The sequence below is a fragment of the Rousettus aegyptiacus genome, unplaced genomic scaffold (genome assembly GCF_014176215.1).
Source record: "Rousettus aegyptiacus isolate mRouAeg1 unplaced genomic scaffold, mRouAeg1.p scaffold_m13_p_4, whole genome shotgun sequence".
Taxonomy (NCBI): Eukaryota; Metazoa; Chordata; class Mammalia; order Chiroptera; family Pteropodidae; genus Rousettus; species Rousettus aegyptiacus.
In genome coordinates, this window is record NW_023416307.1 from 138243457 (window position 1) to 138265708 (window position 22252).

At 44.3% G+C, this 22252-nt stretch overlaps 1 long non-coding RNA gene across 4 annotated transcripts in view; it reads left to right on the forward strand.

Annotated features, from left to right (window-relative positions):
• Positions 1-450: 450 nt before the first annotated feature.
• Positions 451-22252, forward strand: part of LOC107500095 — a 65460-nt gene continuing 43658 nt past the window's right edge. For 2 of the 4 annotated variants that reach the window (XR_001594425.2, XR_001594427.2), the window contains exon 1: positions 451-919. This is a non-coding gene — a long non-coding RNA (uncharacterized LOC107500095). The remainder of the gene's footprint in view (positions 920-22252) is intronic. The other 2 variants (XR_001594424.2, XR_001594426.2) reach the window with 1 other exon arrangement.

The following is a 22252-nucleotide window of genomic DNA, read 5'->3' on the forward strand; positions in this document are numbered from 1 at the left end:
GGACTGGGAGGGATTGTTGGCGGCCATCTTCGGAGTTATGAAATAGGAGGCTTATGACTTCCATTTGGAAATACCAGACCCGCAGATGAGGCGGGTGGGGTGGAAGAGGCTGTGTGGAGTTGTCTGAGGGTTCAAGACAGTTCTGAAGACATCAGTTCAGTGGTCCGAGTTTAGTGAGGGAGTGATCTGGTTTTAGGTCCTCTGGAAACATTCTTCTCTGGAAATTCAACAGGTGAGGCACGCTCATATTCTCAATCTCCTCACCTTTGGGGAAAAATTGAGAATCGGGGCAGGGCTGAGGTGGGGGGTATAATGGAGAGAATTGTGCCACCCACAGGTATGAATGTTGAAGCCCTAACCGCCAGTACCTCTGAATGTGACTGCATTTGCATAAGAAGCCTTTAAAAAGGTGATTAAAATAAAATGAGGCCTTAAGGGTGGGAGCTACTCCAATCTGACTGATATCCTTCTAATAAAGGAACTGAGGACACACAGACGCCAGGGGTGCCCATGCACAGAGGGCTAAAACCATGTGAAAAAGCAGCAAGAGGAGCCTGCAAGCCAAGGAGAACACAGCTCTGAAGACGCATTCATCTTGAAACTGCAGCCTCCAGAACTGGAGAAAAAAAAATTCTTTTGTTTAAACCACCAGGTGTGTGGTGTTTTGTAACGACAGCCGAGCAAGTGTACCTAAAGGAGGAAAACCTGAGACCTAGGGGGCCAGGAAAACTAGAACCTCTGGAAGGAACGTGAAGGCCTCAGATGCCGGGAGGAGCGCTGGGAAGCCCACCAGGTCTGAGGCGCCAGAGCAGGGTTTGGACGTGGTGACGTGTGCCCAGGGTTCTGGGGACAGGAAGGTGGAAGTACCCAAGAACCAGAAGCTCTAGACAGAGGTCACACACTGGACACTCAGCCCCAGGTATGTCTGGTTGATTCCACTGTCTTCTGATAGAAATTGTAATTAGTTTCCAACATTTAAAAAATCAGGAAATTTTGTCTACAGCCATGCCACCCTGAACAAGCCCGATCTCATCTGAGCTAAGCAGGGTCGGGCCTGGTTAGTACTTAGATGGGAGACTACCTAGGAAGACCAGGTGCTGTAGGCGTAAAAAGTAAAAATAAAAAGAAGGGATTGTAAGATGACAAGGTCCTTGGAATCTGTGAGGTCAACCAAGGGTTGCCTTGCCTAAAAATAAATAAATAAATAAAAATAAAAATCAGGAAATTTTACTCTTTAAAGAAATTGATATTTCCAGCTTCTCCTGAAAAATTGGAAGACCTGGCTGCCCCCGTTCCGCCCGTCTCTGGTTGGAGAACAGGGATTTGTTTTTCATTTGAATCCCTGTTGTCAAAGCACATGTGTTTCTAAAACAGCATTTTGTGAATAACAGGTGGGAAAGGAGACAAGCACATTCTATCAAACTGCAGCACTTTGAAATTGGGGGATTGAAAGTCTTTATGGTAATTTATGTCTTGTCATTACTGTTAAAAGAGTGTGATTCATCTGCTCAACTCTGTTCCTTGTGATTTACGGTGGAGGAAGTTATATAATTGGCCATATCCAGAAAAGATAGAAGCCTCCAATATCCCAGGTAGGGCTTTTAAAGGGTTTTTGTGATCTTAAACTGAGTTTTTATAGGTGTTTTTATTTCCGGAAGACATTGGAAATAGCTTAAAGTATATGTGTGTGTTCAAGTTGCTTCTCACTTGACACTCTTAGATATGCATTGGCAGCTTGTAAATTCCTACTTCACAGTAATGAAAAATCTAGTTATAATGTGCACATCAAACAAGAGGGGCCGGTTACTCTAGCTGGGGGAGCTTTGATTGAATTTCTAGGCTTTGGAGAAACTCGCAACACTCCCAGTTGTTCGTGTTCTTTATACATAATACCTGAGACAGAATTAGCAACAGAATTACCGCTGAGATCTGGGTTGCTTTTCTTTCTTCCAAGGCACTTTGCATATTTTAAAGAGGATTCTCCCTGTTTCCTGGTTAAATTCAGCAGTCAGAGAGACTGCAGTCTGTCTTTCTTGGGTGCAGGGTACTGCATCTCCGCTTGGGGCAGCTGGTTCCAGAAACCGGATATGATGCCTGGCTTTTCACGCCTGAACCTCATTAGGGCACGGAGGCACCGCCTCCCAATTGGGATGTGTGAGAGAACTCACCAGTGTCTTTGGTCCACGCTTTGCTCTCAAATCCTCCTCTTAATGACCTCCTCTCGCACCCACACCACCTCCATGACCCCCGAACCCCACTCTACCGCTCTCCAGGTGTTCCCAAGGGAGCGCTCTCCTGCCTCTGGAAACATACTTTTGGTCCAACCTTCCCCTGACTGCCTGCAATCATGCTCTCCAGACTGGCTTTCCCCTCTGGCCGGTCTAGTCCAAGATTCAGCAAAGACATTCCATTGGTCCACCAGTAATGGTTGTTTATGTGCCGCCTTGTGGAAGTCCTGCCTCACTCTTCCCTTCAGCAGGCGTCCGTGGGGGTGGGGATAGGCACCGGGTGTGCCTGCAAAAATAAAAACGGTAACTAGCATATGCAAGGGGCTCACTGTGCTAGGCCTGTCACGGGCCAGCTCAGGAAAGCTCGCTGAACCCTGGCCTCCACACTGTGGGGTCATTTGTCCATTTTACAGATGAGGAAACTGAGACACAGACTTGGGTAAGGTCACACAGTGAGAAATAACAAAACCGATTGTCGAACCCAGGTAGTTTGACCCTAATGTCATACACGTATTCACATGAAGAGCTTATATGCTTAGCTATACAGCCCATACTTTGTTCCAGAAAGGATTTGAAATATATAGACAAAATTACTTAAAATCAACAGGAGAGTAAATCAGGGCGACAGCAAAAGGTGGACAGGAAACGGCCGGCGGAGCCCGCAATGTCTCTGTGCCCAGAGCCAGAGCCTCTAGCTGTGTCTGCACCACCCATAAAGTCAGGACCTGTCTGTCATCGGCGTCATTCTGAAGCCTGTCTTTTCAGCACCACTGAACTGGTGGCTAATTCAGGGCAGAGTGAGCCATGGTCATTTCTGGCTCTCCCACCTTTTGGATCTAACATATTGATTACACGAATACAGCTGTGAAGGAGGGTACATCCTCTCCCATCTCCTTCCCCTCAATGCCGCCAGCTCACGAAACAGGCATCTCTCCCCTGAGGCCCTGGAGAAGTTTCTCCTGCGTCTCCTCCCGCTGGATCCACCCTAGGGAAGAGGAGTGGGGGTGGTTCAGCTGATCAAGGAGGTGGCAAGAGGCACATCCTTCTGCGATGCAGTCGACCTTAAACACAGCTGTGCCACTGAAACTGATACATTGTCTACCAACTAGAACTGGAAAAAAAAAAAAAAAAGCATTGAATTGTACCCTGTAAATATGAGCAACTAATTGTCTATTATATTTCAATAAAGCTGCAAAAAAAAAATGTTTTTTAAGTAACAACAACAAAAAAGGTCCCTGCTACGGAGCATTGTCTTTCCCTCCATGGGCCCTTTCTCACCGCAAGGCTCCCTTCCTGCGGGGCAGGCCCGGTCCCGGAGGGGGAGGGGGAAGCATCGGGAGTAACAGAGGTGGGGAGGGTGGAGCCTGAAGTCCTCCAGCTGTTCTGAGTGAGCTTAAATGAGCAATATCAGTTCAGTGGGAAGCCGTGGGTCAACCGTTTTGGCTTCAGGTAAAGCTTTTTCAGTAAAAGTGGGATGTTTTAATCTTGGACTGATTTACAGAGCTGTTTCTCACATGCTTCAGAGGCCATGGACCCCTCCCCGCACCCCACCCTGTTTCCACCCCTGACCTATAGATGTTGCTGTTTCCCCTTAAGAACTGGATCTCTGAAGGCAGGCGTAGGCTAGCTCGCAGCGTGCACCCGAGGCCTGGAGCACCCGGGGTATGGCGCATGGCTCCACCTGAGGCCCAACCCAAGACCTTCTGCATGTAAAGCAGGCATGCTGCGTTCGTTTGGGTCTTCCGAGAGGCAGATGCCAGGACAGACGTTGATGAGCAGAGATTCAGTGGAGCACTGCTAGTAGAGGTTCAAGAGGAGGGAGCCAGGGAAGGCCTGACGTGGGTCTGAAGTCTGTGAAGAAAAGAAGGAGCAGGTAGGAAGAAGAGTGGAAAGTCTCGGACTACAGTGCAGCTCCAAAAAGTTTTGGTAGGTTGACGGGGAGAGCGTTTGATCCAGCGTTGCCCACTAGAGAATGCCCATTTCTCTCAAGAATGAGCCTACACTGGCTCATGGGTCCCGCTCAGTCGCTGGCCAGGAACAGCCTGTGGGAGATGTGGCCTCGCATGGGCGTGATGGAGTGATGGATCCATAGAGAAGCAGCAGAGACTCCCGTTATGCTCCCTGCAGCAGGAGATCTGAGTGGTGCGATTTCATGACCATCACTATGGCTTAATCCAGTAAGTGTTTGTATTAGGTGGGCATCTGCTGGCATTAGGGCAGGTGTCACTCCTGTACCTTGGGTATGCCGTCATGGCCTAGAGATAATTGCAGCCATCACAGCTGCCATCAGCAAGAGTGTGGCAGCATCTCTATTAAAACAAAAACCTTCCTGGGAGCCTCGCATAAGAGGAGTAGCCTCCTCTTCTGTCTCATTAAGCAGAGCTGGAGCATGTGGCCACCCCTGCACGGTGGCTTAGAAAGAAGTTGGCTCAGACACCACTATTATGTGCCTACCACAGAGGCCTGACCCTGAGCCTCGGGGGAAGACCCCAACGCTGGCATTTCAGTTCCAGGCAGACTCTGCCGGGCAGTTCAGCCTGGACCTCACTGTGCCTCTGGCCAGTCGGGTTGTAGTGTCTCCACTGGGGTGATTGGAATGCTTTCTAAGAGCCCAACCTGGCAAGACATGCCATACAAATGATATAGTTAATTTTCTCCCTCCCAGAAAAGTGTTTCATTTTCTTCGGAGGACTGAAACTCATGGGAAAGGAAATGACTTCCGTTGTTTGCCCACCATCCCAGGTGTCCTCTTGTTTACTCTTCCCAGTGACCTTGTGCGGGACATAGATGTTACAGGCATTGGGGCTGTCCTCCCTCTGGCTACTCCAGTCCGCTCTGTTGTGGGGCAGCCGTAGGGTTTGAGATGTAAATGTCAGATCTGGGCAGTCCTGGGTAATCTCAGCCAATCAGAGTAATCTCATCCCCTTAGCAGCGATTGGGTCAGAAATAAGCTTATGACCAATATGTCTCCCTGAGATTCGGGGGAAAGTTATTGGGGCTTCTGAATCATCCCATCCCACCCCTTGGGCTAAAGAGAAAGCCACAAGTAAAGCTAGTTTCTGTCTTCAGCTTGATGTAAATAAGAAAACCAGAATTGCTTCTGGCAAGAAAACCTGATCGCTTCTGGCTCTCATCCTGTGATCCTGAAGGGAACCCCATGAGAATGAAACCAATGCTGTGGACAGCAACATAGAGTCAGACAGAACCTATGTCCTTGAAGACATCAATGTGAGGTCTTCAAACCTCACAATTTATAGACTTCCAGATAGATGAACCCATAAATTTCCTTACTGTTGAAGCCAGTTCGGTTGGATTTTCTGCTGCACCGAAAGCATCCTAAGTGCTCCAGATATCAAACCCATTTTAGAGAGGAGGAAACCGATACCCAGAGGGATTAAATAACTTGCCCAAGGTTGTACACAGCTCATACGATGGAACTGGGCTTGGAACCACGGTCTGACTCTTGGCTCCACACCCTGTAATTAATCTTGGCTTTTCACTGAGATAGCTGATTCATGTATTTCAAAGGTTATATGAACAGCTCAGACATGCTGCACTTACTCAAAAACTTGTCTTTGACTTTTCGTGCTTCCTCAGTGAGTTCAGAGCTGGGCCATTTCCTGCGTAACAGAGAACTCCAGAACATCAAAAGACTTTTACAATGACACTAATGCCAAACCAGGCAGATTTATTATTATTGCTTTTGAGTGACATCGGTACATTTCTTTTTTTTTTTTTTTTTTAAATAGGCAGTAACAATGACAAATAGAGTATAAAGTAAATATATGCTGGGTAGTGGCTTCCAGTTTCATAGTTGACAAGTGTCCTGTACCTGTGAGAAGGGTGTGGGCGGAAAGTTGGCACTGAATCGTCAATGAATTTTCATACTGTGGGTAAAAGGGTTGTGAATGCAGCAGCACAATTAACAAAGTTGAAACTTTTTTTTCTAGAACGACCTAATATCTTAGAATGGGACAGAATGGCAGGCAGGTGTCCCCTCCAGACACCCCTCCTGGGCTTTCTCTAGAAAATACTCTGCGGGTGGGAGAAGTATTTCAGAGTATTCTTCTCCATTCCCCTTGCTAGGAAGTTCCTAATATTGCACACTGACTTCATACTGTATTTTGTTATAAACCAAGTCACCATTCTTCAGGTCATAATGGATGGCAGCCCATAAAAGACAAACGGTGACAAGTTATCTTCATCGCTGTGTTCTACTGCTAAGGTGTTCTAATGAGCCACCAGTCTTGGATAACCCCCAACAGCATGACCAAACCCACTGATCCGTGTTCTCCCTAAGGAACTTTGGGGAGAAGTAGAGCACACAACCCGTCTATGAATTTGATGTGGCCCAAAAGACAAGGAGTAACTTCAAAGCTGACCCTCAAGAGAGGGGGATGGCTTGGTTTTTAATTTATTTTTGTTTCAGAAGCGCACATTTGTTTACTTTTGAATTAAGTACTAATTAATGATGAAACGCAGCAGTCTCCTAACACACCCTGCCTATCTTGACATACTGCTCTCCACAGGCAAACTCTTTCAAATCTTCTAGCTATTTCTTTTGGTGTTTATACTTATATTTCTAGTACTATGTTAATATTGTTATTCTTGATTTTTCCATTTCAGATATCATTTTGTTCCTTTCTGTGGCAGAAAGCGAGGATGTAGTAGTATAGTTATATCTTACCTGCCCCTCCAGGTACCAGCCCCCACCACCCCCTCCGCCACGTACAAACAGCCTCCCTCTCCCGTCTTCCCAATAGTTACTTCACAATTTGGGGCTGAGTCAACATTTAGTATTTATGCTGTTATGATGGTGTAAATCCTGTTCACAGCTGAGCCATGCAGTGAAATCCAAAAAGAATAAGAGGCATAGCTTGACCTCACTAACAGAATTCGAGAGCAACCTGGGGTGCCAAAGCAACTCCCTCACGTGTTCCAGACCACACAGAACTCAACTAGGGGAAAAGCATCGCTCAGGGTTATTTGCTCTGTTTCTGCACAAGTTGGGGCAAGACCAACTCCTGAGGTAGCAGGTGAGGTTTTCTTCCCTAAGGAGGTTGGAAGTGGAGCGATTTTGTACAGAGGTGACTATAATGGAGAGATCAAATGAAGGGTGAACCCAAGGCGATAGAACAAGGCCATAAATTAGCCTCCACCCGTGTGGGGACCTTTCTGAAGGCCGACTTTTTTTCTTTTCCCTTGGACTCTGGAAACGTTCACATTAAGCACCGTATTTAAATGCTTTTCTCCTCTGAGGCAATTTTCTCTAGTTATTCATAACCCTTCAGTGATCCACAAACCACCTTGTGCTTTTTTATGAATTGATGTTGTAGGCTGAGCAAAGGACGAGACAGTAAGTGAAGCCCGATGTTCCCAGTTTTTTCCGGTGTTCTCTGAGAGTGCTCACCCAACCACCTCACCAAGGCAGGGGCCATTTTGCTTGCTTCTCCTCCCCTGGAGAGGCTGGGCCCCAGTGTTTAGTCCAGCTGGTCCCAGAAAGTGGGGGGGTTGGGAGGGAAGGTAACATTGCCTGCCGGCAAAGGAAGGCTTGTGTTTGTCCTCACTTAGAAAGAAAATCCAGCTGATTTTTTGTTTAAAATAAGTGTTTCAACTCTTCCAGGACTTAGAAATTAAAATTCAAAGAAATTTCTCAAATTTCTACCTAATACAGTGCAATCATTCTTTCAGAAGTTCCCACTTCTTAAATTTCCACATATGTGTTTGTATAATGAGATGCAGTCAGTACATCTATAGTTTTTATTTCTGCCCTAAGAAACCCTCCTTATCATTACTGAGTTTTTAGTTTGTAGTCCCTTGATGGGGAAATATAAATCTATAGGGATTTAATTATAAATTCTATTCTAAGGGTTATTTTTCAAGATCTATAGAGAAGAGCTGGCCCCAGAAAAACCTCACTGCCTCTTTTTTTCCCCCCTATTGAAGGAAATGTTCAAAGTACAAAAATGTAACAAAACAAAAACCCGGCACCTGAGTATCCCTGCACAGTTTCAAAAGTTCAGCTTTAGTTTCTGATCAACGTTAAGTCTTCCGCCTCAGAAACTCTCACAGTTTCATCTGAGTGGTTCCCTTTTAGCTGCTTTCTTTTATGGGTCTGTAAACTTTTAAAGATTCAGTTATGCAAAGGAGGTTACAAGGGCTGTCTTCAAAGGAGGGGAAGGCCAGAATTGGATGTGGAAAAAGCCATTTGCATCAGTGGGGCTGTTTTTTGAGCAAGCTGACCTACCTCTTGTCTTCATTAGAGATTGATATGCTTCCATTTAGTCATGATCTGTCAGACTGAGAGCTTGTCCTTTGCAATTCATTGGGCTCGACCAAAATTCAGCCAGCGGGAGAGGTGACCAAAGAATCAATTTTAGATGCAGTTTTAGACCATGAGATAATAATAGCTGACAATGGGATTGTATAGCCAACAAAAGGGCTCTTATGAACATTGAAAAATTGTATCCTTAAAATTGTGGTGATAAGAATAGCAGCAAATATTTACTGAGTGCTTACTCTGTCAAGGTCTGGTTACCAACCTTCCTTGTGTTAAGCTGTCTGATTCACACAATCCATCCTCTGAAGTGAATACTGGTATCCATCCCTTCTTATCCCCTCTGATAAGAAATTCGAGGTCACACAGCTAATAAGTGGCTGGGCTAGGATTTGAACCCAGGGACAAGGTAGCAAGGTTTATACTCTTAAACCCCTGCACTACTATCCCCTCCCCATTCCAGGGATGCTGGGATCCACGACCTATCACAGAAGTCCACGTGAGGGGGCAGGAAAAAAAAAGAGTTAAAACTCGGGGGTCTACTTTCAAGCCCTGTGTGCTCCCACACGTTACACCACCTCCCACCGTTGTCCTTCCTACCCAGCCACAGGGACGAACAGTCTGTCCGCAGTTCCCTCATCCCCTGCTCTTGAAGAAATAATTAAAAGCCTTAAGATGTTAACTCATTTATTCCAGGGACATTTATATTTAATACCTTGGCTGTGAGGGAATCAGATTCGGTAAGAATTTCCAGAATTGAGAGAAGGACTCGAAGAGGAATCGGAATGAAACTGAGCCTGTCTTCATTTAAATTTTCGCTGTCTCGATCCTCATGAATATTTATGTTAAATTTGATTTTTTGAAATTTTATTTATTTTGGTTACTGAGTTTCGTGGGAACCCCTTAAGTTCTGTTCACATTTAGCACAGAGCCTAGAAAACAGCGAAGATGCACCATTTTCAAAACCAGAGGAACAACCGTAATGCGAAGTTTCAAATGGAACAGCAGGAAGGTGGCAAGACACCCGGCAGCGACTAAGTTTGAGCCGCCTCTCCCGCGGGCTCTAGGAAGGGGTTTGACACCTACTCGCAAGACAGTTCTGTGAGGTGATATGTTAGTATCTCCGAAGTTCAATAAGTTGCCCCAGGCCCAACAGCCAGCAAATGGTTTGCCAGGAACTGAATCTGACTTTTCTCTTCACTGCGAAGCCCTGGGCAATGGTCTCTTTGGTGAGTCGGGAGTGCACAGGAGAGGTAATCAATGGAATGCTGAATTTCAATATACTGAATTTCAATACACTGAAATTCCGTTGTATGGCTTTTAAATACAGAGAAAACCCAACAGAGACAAATAAGTGCTTCAGGAGTAAATACTACATAAAATAATTTTAATCGGTATCTTAATTTTTTCAGCTTTATGGAGGTATTATTGGAGGATATAAACGGCACATTTTCAAGTATAAAATTTGGTATGTTTTGGCATATGCATACACCTGTGACATTGCTCCAACATCGAGACATTTCCGTTACACCCGGTTTCCCTTTTGTGGTCCGCCCTCCATCTATCCACCCACCTCCAGGCAACCACTGATTTGCTATCACTGTGGATTTGTTTACATATTTTAGTATTTTACATAAATGGATTTATACAGTAGAATTCCCTGGTATTTGGCTTCTTTCACTCAGCATATTCTTTTGAGATTTATCCATGCCGTCGTGTATACCAGCAATTCATTCCATTGTATGGATATAGGACTATTTATTCATTCACCTACTGATGTTTGTTTTTGGTATTGTAATTATTTTCATGTACATAAATAGTAGATGTTTATATACTTGAAACTGCTTTAAAATTGTGTTCTCCCCTAAACTCCTGATTACTTTGATGAGGCAGAGGCAATAATGTGTTCACCTAACCCTGCTTCATATTGTTCCTTCCAGGAAACACAAAAGATACACTTCTCGGTCCCTTTGTGCATAGTTAGGGTCGCATAGCCAGTTGTGGCCAATAGAGTATGAGAAGAGGAGATGAGCATTATTTTCCAATGGAGGCAGCAAGAAGCCTCTGTGCAATTCTCCAATTTCTCTTCCTTGTTCACAGGGAGAGTGGAGGCCATGATTAGCTGGTACAACTACTGGACGGAAACAAGTGGGGCCACTGAGTCACCAGATGGAAGTGGCTGCCTTGGAGAGACACTTTACCTACAGCAGCGCTCATGTCCATGAGAAATAACCTTGTGTGATTTGGACTTGTTCATTACTGCAGCATGAGCCTCGCCTTTCCTGATTAACATACTTTAGTTTAGCAAACTTTCTCTTTATAGCTGCAACAAAGAGATAATCTAATGGCCCTGCCTAAGTGTCTACCAAGGCCGTACAGAGTTCAAGCTAATGAGGTTTTTACTATTTAGAATTTTCTAAGAAATCAACTAATATTGTGCTGCTATAGACCACCTTTCCCTTCAATACATGAGAAAGATATAAGTATTCAGAAGAGGAGTATGCAGAGGAGGCAATAAAGAAGGAAAGGAAAAAAAAAAAACATTTATCACTCTTTATCGTGTACCAATAACTCACCTACATTAATTTATTTATGTCACAACTCTGAAGAGATATTTATAGTCTTGTTTTTACAAAGGAAAAAACTAAAACTCAAAGAGTTTCCCAAGGATACACAGCTGGTAGATGGCAGTTTAGGAATTAAAATCTAGGTCAGCCTGACTCCCCACTGCCTAACTGCTCACCCCATCAGGTTGGGAAGTGCAGAAAGATGTGAGAAAAAGGCACCCATCCAGCACCCCCCTCACACACTCACACCCCTTGCTACATGCTAAGGCCAGTTAGAAATGGGTAAAACATGAGGACTCAAAAAGAAATGGTCCACAACACGGTGAATGGTCCTAGTGATGGACAGTTAGCTTTGGCACATAGCCAAAGCCCCGCCAGCCCCAGCCGAGCTGACACAGCCAGATGAAGGGCAGGTGACAGATGAACAGGGCAGGGCCTGGAGTCAGAGTTCTGGGTCTGAGACACCTACCTACCTCTATCCCTGGGTTTCTGTGACCTAAGATACAATTGATTAAGCTATTCAAGCCTTGACTCTCCAAGTACAAAGTGGGGATGATCTACAAAAAGCAGATGGAGCACCCCGACTTGCTATATAAGTGCAGGCTTTCCCCAGTCTCTCTCCACACATCCTGGGTGACATTTAAAACACAACCATACAAGCTTTGTGGTACAGATAAGATACATGTGAGATGGTGTCCCGGCTCCCCTCAAAAAGCCATACCAGCATGATGCTGTAATTGAAGGAGCCCCTGCTCTCTGTTCTGATCACTTTTTAAAGACACCTTGTGCAAACCTCAGGTCTCCAACTGTTATTAGTAAGAAAACACTTGTGAGAAACCTACTGGCTCAAGACTCTCTGAGACTGAGAATCACTTCATTTTAACTCTCATCCTCTGAAGAGTTTTCGCCTTCTGGTTAAACTTCTCTCCCAAAGAATTTGGAAATGGTGGTTTGGCCAGGAAGGCGCTCTCATCCCACAAGGATCTACCCATTTCTGCAGATGAAGCGCCCTTAGAGGTTGCGAGGAAGCATTCTGTTAGCCAACCATAAAGAGGCTCCAAGTCTTCTGCTCTGGAAAGGTCTCCAGCCCTGGATAGAGGAAGCGAGCTAAATACATTACCATTAGCAATTAAACATCTAGCATTTATGAGCACTAAGCCATGGCCATATTATATAATAAATATATGAAATTGCTGCCTTAGTTAAAACTGTTCAACCTATTATGTTTTATCACTTGACAGATTCCAGGAAGGAGAATATTCTCTCTGTAACTCTTAATATTTCTTTCCCCATTGTTTCATTTTTTTCTTTAAAAGCATTGGGTATGAGCATGAGGATGTAATCATATATACTTTCAAGTTTCATCTTTATAAATAAAATGTAATTTTTTGCACATTAGACCTATCGAACTCTACTAAGCTGGGAGTAGGAAAAGGTATACATCCATAGCACTTATCCTTTTCTCGGGGAGAAAAGATATAAAAGGTTGCTTATGTTAAATGATCTGAAAAAAATTAAGCAGCACTTCCCCCCAAAACAAACTCCATTCTGAACTATCTGTATAATAGAACTAAAGATATTTAATTACGTGATAAAGGTCGTAGTCTTTGGTTTTTATTAGTGGGTATTATACCCCATAGAAACAATCACTGGTCAATTATAAATGTATTGAAGCATAAAATACTTTATTAAAGCCGTGATTATTCAAGTGCAGTTTCTAAAGAAGTCTGCACCTTGATGGCCTCATTTTCACTGTCTTTAACTCGATTCTCCATGGTGCTTCTAAGATATGCGAGTAGTTAGCATATCCACGTACTTAATAGCAAATTATTGGATCTATTATATACTTAAGTCCTTGGCTATGACCATGTAATTAGATCCCTGGGTCCTTTAAAGGAAAGGTGCTTCATATAAATAGAGATAAAGCAATAAAAGTGTATTAGTTGGCCTGCTGGTGTTTTACATTTATAGGACCCAGCCTTGGTACCCGTAGGCGCTGGAGGGGCGTTGGGATTGCTGCTGTGGCTTTACTGCATTTCCTCAGCCTCACTGCAAGCCAGCACAAAAGGATTTGAAGTATAAAAAACTCTGAAGTAAAATAAGTAACAGGTTAATTTTATACCAGCTGCTATAAAAACCCGGGTCACAAACTCTAAAGGGTAAGGAAAATTAAGTTTAGGGCTATACTCAATTACTAAATGTAAAAGAAAAGAGAAAGAGAAACGAGGTAAAAACTTTGGCAACGGACTCTAGGAAGCAAGCTCTCTCATAACCCAGTATAAATAAATACTAATTAAACGTTTGAGCTCGGGGGCGATCACATGCCTTTTTGGCAGAGAAGCGGCCTGTGGGCTCGGAATCCCCAGCTCTGGTGTTGTAACTGCTTGTGTCCAGCACTGTGGCCAGAACGAGCTCCCCCCGCCGCATACCACTTCTGATCTTCTTATCCCTCTGCCTTTCCTTTCTTTTTCCCCCAAATAATTTTTTAATAATTTAAAATCTCAGGACTCATCTCAATTGAATTCTGCCAGGCAAACCTCAGACTTGATATTCATCATTTATTTTTCAAAATAGCTCTAATACTTTATTAAATATTTTAAGTAGTAGAAACACCTGCATGCCCACCATCTAAAATGGAAAATGTTAACATTTTGCCATTTAAAAAGATAATTAGAAGCAACGGAACAAGTATTACGGGTCAGGTGAAAGCTTCCTTCCCCTCCTGCAAAGGCATGCATGCTCAGGAACTTGGCCTATGTTCTTCTAGCTCTTGTTTCATGCTTTGACTGCACGGGCGTGTATGACGAACAGTACAGTATGGCCGTGTTGTTTTACATGAATGTACATCCATCCTTCTGCAAGCTGCTGTCACTCAGCACTGAGCTCGACTGCCCTTCATTCCTGGAACCGCCCTATAGAGTTTCACCATGCGAACATTCCTCGGTGTCTGTATTCCCAGCATGAAGGCCATTCAGGTTGTTTTCCTTTCATTGATATTTCACACAATGCTGCAGCTTCGTAGAGTACATACATGTGGGCTCGGCTTTTCTAGGTACTGCCAAATTGCTCTGCAAAGTGGCCGTAGAGATTTACACTCTTGCCAGCAGTGCGTGGGCATTCCTGTTGGCCTTCATCTTCTGCCTTGGTTTTGTCACACGTTTTGAATTCTGCTCATCCAGGAGCTCTTTGGGGGGTTTTCACTTTCATTTCTCGGGTGGTCGGAGGGGTTGAGCATGTGCTCGCTGGGGAGGTTGACCATCCATCCAGGTGTCATCTTACCTGCACTGTTTGCCCCATCCTTTGATATTTTTACATCGGCTTGTCTGTCTTTTATTATAGTTCTTTGCATATTCTGAATGTAATCCCTCATCTGTTTTCTTTGTTGCCAATATTTTCTCCCAGCCTGTGGTCAGTCTTTTAACACTTTCGTGGTATCTGCTATGGTCCAGATGTTCTTGCTTTTGATGGACTCAGATGTATCCACTTGTTGAGTTCTGCATTTTTGTATCATCTCCAAGAAATCCTTGCCAGTCCCTAAGGTTATAAAAATATTTTAAAGTTTTGTTTTTCACATATAAGTGTTCTATCCCATCAGGACACACGATGTGAAATTCTAATTTTATTTTTTCCGTGTTTTCATTTTTCCATTTTTATTATTTCTATTGGAATAGCCAGCTGTCCCAATATCCCTGATTTGCAGGGCCATTGCTATTATCCCAAGCCCCCAATATATCTAGGATGGTTCTTTGGCTCTTTATTCAGAACTATTTTTTATTTTTTTTCTACTTTTTCTACCCAGCTAATCTACACAACTGCCAGGGTACAGTAAGTCTATGAAGTGGTTATTTGATTTGTTAAAATGCACATGGAATATCTCGAGTAATTTTTTTTTTGGCCTAAGGAAAAAGCACTGATAAAGGCAGGAACTGTACTCCTTTTTGGTTGGAGTTTGGTAAAAGTTAAATAAAACAATTCGATTTGGAGGGATGGGGGGAGGGGGATAAGAGAAACAAATTCACATTTGCTTTGAGCACCTAAAATGTGCTAGGCATAGTTCTGGGCTTAGTTTATTAACTCATTTCATCTTCTCAATGGCACTTTGAAAAAAGTTTTATACTCATTTTATAGATGAGGAGTTGGGTAACTTGCTCCAAGCCACAGTTGGTGAGTAGCAGGTGGCCTACGTGCCTTTGTGTACATTTGATTGAAAAGGCAGTTCCCCTCCCACCCCCACCACCCCCTCACCCCACCCCAGGGTGGACACAGCCCGTAAAGGGCTTGGCTGGGCCAGTACAGGCCGGTCTCAGGTCCCAGCCCTAGAGCACCTTCGCCAGATGCCCTTGTGCAGCCGCAGCCTGCAGATGGGATCATGGAGGCCCTGATAGGACTTGACCTTAAGTCGGTCTAACTCCAAAGCTTTTCTATTTCTCCCACAACCCATTGTTTTAGCTGAGTACCACGCAAACTTTTCTGGCTCCAGACCATTTGGTTGAGACAGAAGACCCCAAAGGCCCACCCATTTCAACCTCTTAGTGGAGCAGCAACTAGATAACAACGGAGAATTGTTACTTAGGTGTTTTATTTAACTGTCGCTGTGGTTGATTCATATTTGAACCACAATGCATACTAGGTCATAGAGATTTATTCATTAAAAATAAAAATCAGAGTAGTGATGCCAATCATTGTTGTAGCCAGATCTTTTACAAGAGGATGGAATGCTCTGCATCCTTGATTATTGTGCTAATTTTGAGATTATAATAATTTATAACTAGTGGGCGAGCGATACATAAAAATACAAGTCAATAAATGGAGCTGCATTTTTGGATAGTTCCCAGCCATTAAAGAGCTTATTTTTGAGAACCACTTTCTTAAACAAGAGAAAAGTAAGATTTATTGGGTTTCTCCATTTCCCAAAAGAAAGTTTGGGAATATTCAGGAGCATTTATTACCAACTGGATACCTGAGCAATTCCCATTCTTTCTAGATGTGAACAGTTCTTGGACCTATGTCCGCGCGACAGTAGATTATCTAGGTTCACAAACTACAGACACAAGTCTGAAATGACAGCAGCCCCCTCACACATCTAGAAAGAGATCATGCAAATGTAGAAACTAGAAAGGGCTAGGAGGACCAGATGCGAGTTATCGTAGAAGGAATGATAAAAGGATGGTGATAACTGTGCCAGAAATATGATAAGCTATGAAGAGTGGATACAAAAGACTTTATTGACATTCTAGGGGGAAAAAAAATGGATTCCACGTGTGCTAAATCCAGATATTGTTCTCAAAAGACCACGTTTAATAGCTGAATGAAGCAAAGAACAAAATAATGCCCTTCAGGGAGAAATAGAGAAGCTGAAACCAAAGATAACTGCCTGCTCTACATTTATGACTTTTCTTGACCAAGCAGCTATTGACTCAAACTTAATTAAGACATTTGCTACCACGTTTGCTTTTTACCTGGCTTTATGTCAGACCCCTTAGCTAATTTCTTCAGTATCTATCCTTCAGGCAATCCTTTCATGAAAAAGGCAGCGAATTGACAAACTTTGCTTTGCCCTTCTGGGCAAAGAAGTGACAAACTTCATTTGCTTTTGGGGAGGGAATCCCCTCCTACTTTTTCTACATCCTCCACTGTGGCCATGAGGAAAACGTGCCACATTTGGGTTTGGACGTTCGGATGTTCAAGGACAACAGATTTCCTCCTCAAGGATTCCTTGCAGTTTGGACTGAGAGCCACGGATTTCCTTCTTAGGAGTGCATGGTTCCTTTTCTGGTGCTCTCTTTGCTGCTGCTGGTTTTCCTCTGGTGGTTTTTTTACAACTTCGTCTGTGTCCCAGCTGTGTTCCCACAATACCTCGACTTGATGGGGCTTGTCACTTGTCTCTCTTTTTCTCTAGTGTCTAATGAATCAAGCTTGTATATGCCGCTTCCTTGGACCTTGTTAACACAACCTCACTCCGTAGGCAGAAGCTTGCAGCCCTTTGTTGGTCTCATCTGCAGTGAAGCAGCCCAAATCTCCAAACTGACTTTTAGAAAAGAGTCTGGAATTGGTTTCCCACAAGGAGGGCTAAGATTTGTCATTTTTCCTAGAAGAGATGAGAACATCATTCTTCTTCTACCTTGCCTCTTCCCCTGAATCCCTGACTCACCAAAGGTTAAAAAAGAAAGAGAATCTAATCTTGATGAATGTGAGCAACAAGCACTTTTACTGTTATGGCCAAAAAAAAAAAAAAAATCCTCTAATTAAATAGTAAACAGGCCAAATAAGGAAATAATTTATCTTGCCAAGTTTACTCACCATATTTCTTGGCAAGCCTTATCTGACATGAAATAATAGAATTTCAACATTGGAAGAGATCTGAAAAGTCTTATAGTCCAGCCATCCAACAGACGCTTAAATGTCCTCTATGCACTAGTGACTTTGAAACTTGGCTGCACACAAGAATAACTGAAGGCACTTTTTCAAAGTAAAAATCATTTTGCCTCACCCCTCTGAAATTCTGATTCAGTGGGTCTGGGGTAGACCTGTTTATTCTGAATAACATCCAGGTGGTCCTGATGCAGCCACTCCATAGAACAGTGTTCCAGAACCACCACACACTGTCACAGTGTTTGGGGACTCGGCCAAGTGTCAAAAGCCTTCGCTTGGTCTTCTGCAGCACCTGGCCCTCACTGCCTTCCAAAGCAGCTGACCTTGAGCAGCTCTGACTGTTGCAAAAATTCTTCCTTTCTCAGTGGAAATATTTCACCTTAGAGCTTCTTCCTCCTGCCTCTGCTCCTACCCCTTGGAGCTACACAGAACCTGTCTGACCACTAGCGAGCCTTCTTCAGAGATCTAAACGTGGCATTCATGAGTCTGTCCTGAGAGTCCTTCTCCAAGCTGAACCCCTACTCCTGTCACAATCCCTGTGCCGCTTGGTTCCGACTTTCTCCCCAGACTTTCTTTTCCAGAGGGTGGACCTACCTTTGGACTATAGAATTCAATAAACCTAAATCCTGTTACAAGCTCCTCTCGCTAGCCACATGCTTTGGGGCATGATGTTTAGCCTTGTGAACCTTCACTTAGTCATCTGGAAGGTGGAGGTGATAGAACCGATTGCAGACAATGGTTGCGGAGCCAGCACAGAGCCTGCCTGTCACGCAGCGGGCCTCAAAGGCAGTCCCTGCCACCACCCTGTTTGTCCATCTTCTCTCCAGGCGCGGTGTTTAAAGCAACACCATTACACAGACATGTAACTGTGAGCCACATATATAGTGTATAATTTTAAACTTTCTGGTAATCGCATGAAAAGAGTAAACAGAAACAGGTGACGTTCATTTTAATAATGTCCTATTTAACCCAATTAAAAGTATTTCAACATGCAATCAATATTTTACAACCTTTTTTCACTCTAATTCTGCAACACCTAGTGTGTATTTACTCTTGCTGCATGTCTCAGTTCGAGCCTGCTTCATTTCAAGTGCTTAAGAGCGATGTGTAAATCAGGACAGATTTAAAGATGTATCTGCTCCTAAACTGTGCTCTTAGCCCGTCCACTATCAGTGACCTCACTCCTGCTCCTGCTCTTGAAAAGTTCTTCTGTCTCTGAAAATTGATCTCAGGTCAAAAGTACAGTTCCTCTCACACCTCTAGATTTTTAAATCCTGAACTACTCAGTTATTCAGTAGTCATTTGCTGAACACACGTAGGCTAAGAATTGGGGGACCACTGGTTCCTGCCCTCAGGGAGTCGGAACCTAATTAATATATACATATACCCGTAGAACGCTAAACCAGGGGAGAATTCTTCTGTACACAGAAACAAATATATTGAAGAGACATTGTATCATCTTAACCACTGACAGTAGAATTCCTCGAGGAGGCGGTTTGTACTTCTGCTGTGTAAAAACCCCCCTGCTTTCCCCAGGTTCCAGATCTTAAGACATCTTTTGTGAGCCAATGTTTACCTTCGGCTAAGTAGGGGTCAGGGCTGGGATCAAAGAAATGGCTGGGCTGTTGCAGGGCCAGCAGAGCCAACATGTGCCCACACCCCACATCCCCACCCTGGCCCCAGACAGGCTCAGGGCAGAAATCCCACGAAGGCTGAGGAATTTGGGGGTGGTAGAGTGGTGGATGGGGCAAGGATTGAGCTGATCACCCTAGGCCAGTGGTTCTCAAACTCTGCTGTACATTAGCATCACTGGGAAGTTTCTAGAAATCCCAACATCTAGAAGGCACCCCAAATTAATTAAATCAGTATCTCTAGGGGTGAGATCCAGGAGTCAATAGGTTTTAAAACTCCCACAAGGGATTCTGGTGCAGCTAAAGTTGACGACCAGAGAGCTGAAGAATCAAACTTGAACATCTGTGCCAATGGTCAGGGAATGGAATATTCTGACTCTGTGAGTCTGGGTTGGGGCTAAGAACCTGTGTTTCTTACCAGCTCTGAGGTGATTGATGCTGATGCTGCTGGTCTAGAAAGTAGCAAGGTCTAGATTTCAAGGGGCCGGGAGCCCCTGCTAATCATCAGGTCACGTGACACCCTCTGTGACTCCAGAGGCTGAGCATTTTGCTTCCGCCTGAGAGGACCATAAGCAGGTCTCAGGCAGAGGAAAGAGTAAAGCTGGAGCATGAGGGACGAGTGAGACCTCCAAGGATGAAAAGGGCAGGAGTGCATTTCAACAGGAAAACATGTCTTTGCCCCACAGAGTCCGAAAGAAAAAAAAAAAAAAAGCACATGTTTGAGAACAGTGGTTCCTTGTGAAGGCTAGAAGCTGGAAAGCCCACCAGAAGAAGGCACTGAGCTAAGGAAGACACTAGAATTGGAACTCGAGCTTAAAGTGCCCTTGAAAGCTTAGGAGGTTTTGACTTGAAGTGTAACTTTCTGGAAACATCTAGTGACTTATCTGTGCAAGTAAATAGCTAAAGATAGAAGTGTACCTAGGCAGTTATACACTGAGGGTTTTGCAAACAAAGGACTTTTGGATGTGAAACTAGAGTGAGTAGGGCCAGATGGGTCTTAAAGAATACGGAAGTTCTGACTTCAGCTAATGCTCCTGGGGTGGAGGAGAAATGGACGAACTCAAAGCAGCAAAAGCACTGGACACCTACATTACTTGGAAAGAAAATGTTAGTTTCTGTCTCTTATCTCCTCTGTTATATGGTCACAATATACCAGATCTAAAATCCTGAGCTAATGTGTCCAAGCAATTTGGCAGGCCCCGCAAGTAAACCCTTTCATTTTCCCCTAAGTCCCCTGAATATCAATGTGCCTGCCTTTGAGTGCATGCCTTAGATTTAGATCATGTCCTCTTGCTCCTGACCCTGTCTGCCACCAGCCCTCTAGGTCTGCTGCCCTCTCATTCAAACAGAACCCATACCCAGGTCCCCTCAGGGCCCTCCAGAAATTATAAGAAGGTACTGGCTCTCTACAAAGCTGCTCTGGCTGACCTTGACCCAAAGAGCTTGCCTCCCACTCTGCCCCACAGTTGTTTACGCTTGATTCATATGCAACATAACTTCTTAATCTTTTAATTTGCAGTTTTCTTGGGTGGCAGCCATCGGATCTCCATTCCCAAGTTAGGGGGAATTCCTCACTGTACATGTCTGGGGGTCAGCAGAACCCACCTCCATCACAGCCAAAGAAGAGCAACATTGCTGCCCCAACCATGAGTGTGTTGGCATGCGACTTGGTTTGGCAAATTAGATGAATCTCAAAGCGGGAGACAAAGAAACAGAGAGAAGACACTATCCTATCAAAAAATTCCTCTTCTGTATAAGTCAGTGAGAGCTGTTTTCCAACTGCTTTCAAGGTCAAGGTGTTCAAGGTCGTGTGAGGAGGGCAGGCAGGGATGCAGTCCATAATTTGTGTGGCTGGGGGATCAATGCTGCTGTGCCCCTCCCCAGAGACCTCAGGCCAGAGTCACCCCCTGTCCCGGTTTTCCTGGCACCGAGGGGGTTTCCTGGATGGGGGACTTTCTGAGCTAAAACTGGGACATTGGTTGACCTAGTCTGCCCCCTGCGGATTTAGAAGAGTTTTGGTGTACTATCTGGGTGCAAGTGACTAGGATTCATTAATGTGTCCTGGAGAAAAGAAGGATCCCAGGAATGCCCTCCCCAGAGAGAGCCTTTTGAATTGAAGGCTCCCTGGGGGAAATGCTCAGTGGTTTTATAGAGTGACTCATTCAAAATATTTTGATGTGAGCAGAGGTGGATTTACCAGGAAACTACTGAAGCCTGAGCCTCAGAAGCCTTCACTTGCCCTGGGAGGGAGGGGCCCAGTGAATATTCACAGGATATGTGTTATTTTTTTTAATTTTACAAAAGTATAGGGTTTTGTTCTGTTTGTTGTTTTTACTGCAGTAGGTTAAGATGCCTATCTCTTTCCTTTCTGACTTCTTCTATCAAGTGGTGGGTGTTGAAGTGTCCAGGGGCATTTTGGAATTTCTGCTAAGGGGATGCTAAGGTCGAGATATGTCTAATTTGCCTTTAATGAGATGTATTTACGTAGTCACCATTGAGCTATTGCAGGCTGAGCTGGTATGGAAACTGTGCATGCCCAGCCTGGTGTGTTTTATCTGATGTCCCACACAAGGTGCTGCTTCTTCACATGGGGAGGAACTGTCACTTTATCCGTAACTTCAAAACCGGAGAGTGGGTGTGTGGGGGAGGTGGGCGGAGGGAGGGTGGAATTTAATAGAAAACTGAGAAGGATGGGAACTGCTTTCAAAAGGCAAGTGTGGATCTCCCATGAAAGAGAGAGCGAGAGTGGTAAACTGTTTCTGTCTAACCAAGGGGAGCTTTCGGGAGCAGATATGTTCCTGTCTTGGGTCCTTTATTTTGGACTCGAATTGGCTGAACTTAAAACTGTGTTTTACGAGAAACAGCAAGTTTGGGAGCTTGAGAACATGATAGTCACTAGTTGCATGTGAGGTAAAAGTTGGAGGAGGAGTGTACATCACAAGGTGCCGGATTCATGATGTCAGAAGTCACATTAGAAGAGAGAGCACATTGCCGTGAGGAAGGTGGGTGCCCTCCCCAGATGAGATCATGCTTCTAGCACCCTGCCCTGTGCACCCCCGCACTGCTAGTGAAAACAGCACTTATCACATTCTTGTTTTTTGCTGCCTGCAAACTCCTCAAGGGCAAGGTCTTACTGAGGATGTTTGTATCAGCAGCATCTGGCAGAGTGCCTGGACT